Below are 3,449 nucleotides of genomic sequence, written 5' to 3' on the forward strand. Positions count from 1 at the left end.
TCTTTGCTGAAACGTAGGCCACAATCGTGCTTTTACCTTGTTCGAAGTTTTTCTTATATTATATATATATATATATATATATATATATATATATATATATATATATATATATATATATATATATATATATATATATATATATATATATATATATATATATATATATATATATATATATATATACATATATATATATATACAGAAACATAGGTCGGCAGTCTATAACGCCAAAAGAGGCATAGGGGTGTGGTTAGGCTCTATTTTTTACTACGGTTAATGAAGTTAAGATTTTTTTAATATAAGGAAGAAAGAAAGACAGAAAAACACACGCCCACAGTGGGGACCGAACCCACGCCTTTCGATTAGATCTCGAATGCCTTACCAATTCGGCTATCTGGGCGACTGTGTTCTCCTTCACTTTCTGGGCTATTTATATTTACTAGAAGTGTATCTGACGCTTGAGTGTGGTAGCCAGCGCCACTCTGACTACACGGGGAGAAGGGGACCTTCTTTTCAACCCCCGGGGCGTGACTCAAACGTCTACAGCCTGTCATGAGTGGGTAACTGGCGGGAAGCCCTCTTAGGCTACCTAGGCATCAAGGCTGCCAGAACCGAGACCCTCGCTAGGCTTTCGCAGAATAATATAGTAAGGAAATGAGGGGCTCGTTCAGGAAATACAGAAACATAGGTCGGCAGTCTATAACGCCAAAGGAGGCATAGGGGTGTGGTTAGGCTCTATTTTTTACTACGGTTAATGAAGTTAAGATTTTTTTTTAATATAAGGAAGAAAGAAAGAAAGAAAAACACGCGCCCAGAGTGGGGACCGAACCCACGCCTTTCGATTAGATCTCGAATGCCTTACCAATTCGGCTATCTGGGCGACTTTTTCAGATCCCTATCTCCCCGCCGCGGCCATGGAGAGAAGGCGGCCGGCCGCGACTCTTGCCACCGCGGCGCTGCGGTTGCGAGTTGCGCTAGGAAAGCGAGGGTCGTCTGCTAGCGGGGAGCGTTCCGTTTGGCATCTCAGGTCACCAATTGTGGCTGCCTACTGCAAAAGAAATAACTGTTCGCGGATGTTTCGTCATTTTGTTGCGGCCGTTGCAGTTCGAGACCTATTTGAAACAGATGGTATTAGGCAAGGAGTCGTGTACGTACGCCCGGGGATTTGAAGCGGTGGCTTAAATATCAAGAACGACAGCGTTTTAAATGAACGTTCTCGTAGCAGTGGCTGTCAAGCGTGCACACAAATTATCTTGCCATGCCAATTGCGCAAATATATTGCATCACGAATGGTATTTCCTCACACGACTGTTGGAGCAGCTTTCCGTTTCGTGGACAACATAGGTGGTATCGTCCCTCACAACAACGCTCTTCAGTGTAGGCCCCCGCTTTCATTCCGGCCGCGTAAAAAACACTTAGCCGACGCTGCCTCGGTTCTTTTTCGAGTGCTGCCGTTCTAAAGTTGGCTGGGAGCACTATCACCGCACTATTCTCGACTATCTGAGCAAAATCGGTGCACTGCAGGGGAACAGGCGCCTTATAGTTGGACAACTCCTCTTGTCGCTCCATGCATGGGCAAGTGGTCTCCTTTTGTAATCACCTAGCTCGTACGCAGACGCTGCCTTTCTCTTTTTTGGAGATCGCCGCTGAGTCTGCTTCCTCAACAATTTAAGTTGCTGGGAAAGTTGGGAAAGTTAACGGAAACTGCACCTTCCTTCAGTGTAAGAACGGTCGATCTCGGCGACTTTACGTTAATGATACCTATACTTCTTCGCAACGTCTTTTTCGAGAAAATGAAGTCCATATACCTTGCGGGTTTTCCTTAGGTCTTTGACCACGCGGAGAAATATGGATCCGATGGCGGCGCTAAAAAGTGGCGCTTCTTAGTGTAGCTTCTGTATCTGCTCGTACAGCCAGATGCGGAGCACGTTGGCATTTCGGTAAGCCGTCAAAGACAACACAGCGTATTGACGGGTTCATTGAAATCATCGATGAAATCGGCACTGTTCAATAGCGTCACAAACTGAACGCACTGAAAGGCACAGAGGTAAAAAAACAAACGCAAACGAAAGGAAGAAACTTGTAGAGACAGGCAATTACTCAGTCTATTGGAGCACGCGTATGCAGCTCTTCTGGAGGAGTGGACTCAGAAGAACCACTACAATGGGCAAAAAATTTGTATCGCCTTCTGTTTATTGTAGCAGTTTGCTTCGAGCCCAGCTCATGAAAGAAATTGCTCCCGCAAGGGTGAAGACAAACACGAGCGAAAAGAAGAAACTCGTAGAGCAGACACGCAACTACACCGCGGCCGCAACTTTGACCGGCCGCGCACGCCGGCAACGCTGCCGCCGGAGCCGCCGCCGCAGCCGCCGACACAGCGGAACTCGCGACCGGAGCGCCCTTTTAGCGCCTAGGGTAAAGTCGCGCCCGCTTTGGAAGGCGCAGTTCCGAAACTGGAGAAGTATCTATAAGCGCTGAATATATATATATATATATATATATATATATATATATATATATATATATATATATATATATATATATATATATATATATATATATATATATATATATATATATATATATGTATATATATATATATATATATATATATATACAAGAGCAGAGCTCTTGTGTTCTCTACCATCTTCAAAGTTCTACTACTCCCTATATATATATATATATATATATATATATATATATACATATATATATATATATATATATATATATATATATATATATATATATATATATATATATATATATATATATATATATAAGGTTAGTAGCGACCGAGACAAACGAGAAAGACGTAGAAAATAAAAATAAGTTTACTGACGTTACAGGGAGAGGACTCCCTTTCTTCGAATCCTCTCCCTGAAACGTCAGTAAACTTATTTTTATATTCTACGTCTTTCTCGTTTGTCTCTGTCTCTACTAACCTTAGTTTGTCGCGCTCTGTGTGAGTTTTTATCTTTTCAGACTACATATATAAATATATATATATATATATATATATATATATATATATATATATATAGTGTGTGTGTGTGTGCGTGTGTGTGTGAGGGCTCGTTAGGAAATAAAGAAAAAAATGCCGACAGTATACAACGCCAAATAAGGCATAGGGGAATGTTTAGACTATTTATTTACCGTTAGTGACGTTACATTATTTTTTTAATAATTACGTGAGAAAGAAATAAAAACACGCGCCCAGAGTGGGGACCGAACCCAACCCCTTCGATTAGATCTCGAATGCCTTACCAATTCGGCTATCTGGGCGACTGTGTTCTCCTTCACTATCTGGGGTATTTATACTTACTACAACTGCATCTGACGCTTGAGGGTGGTAGCCTCACGCGCCCAGAGTGGGGACCGAACCCACGCCTTTCGATTAGATCTCGAATGACTTACCAATTCAGCTATCTGGGCGACTGTGTTCTCCT

Source organism: Haemaphysalis longicornis, unplaced genomic scaffold, assembly GCF_048455015.1.
Source record: "Haemaphysalis longicornis isolate Haplotype H1 unplaced genomic scaffold, Haemaphysalis longicornis Haplotype H1 scaffold_3, whole genome shotgun sequence".
Lineage (NCBI taxonomy): Eukaryota > Metazoa > Arthropoda > Arachnida > Ixodida > Ixodidae > Haemaphysalis > Haemaphysalis longicornis.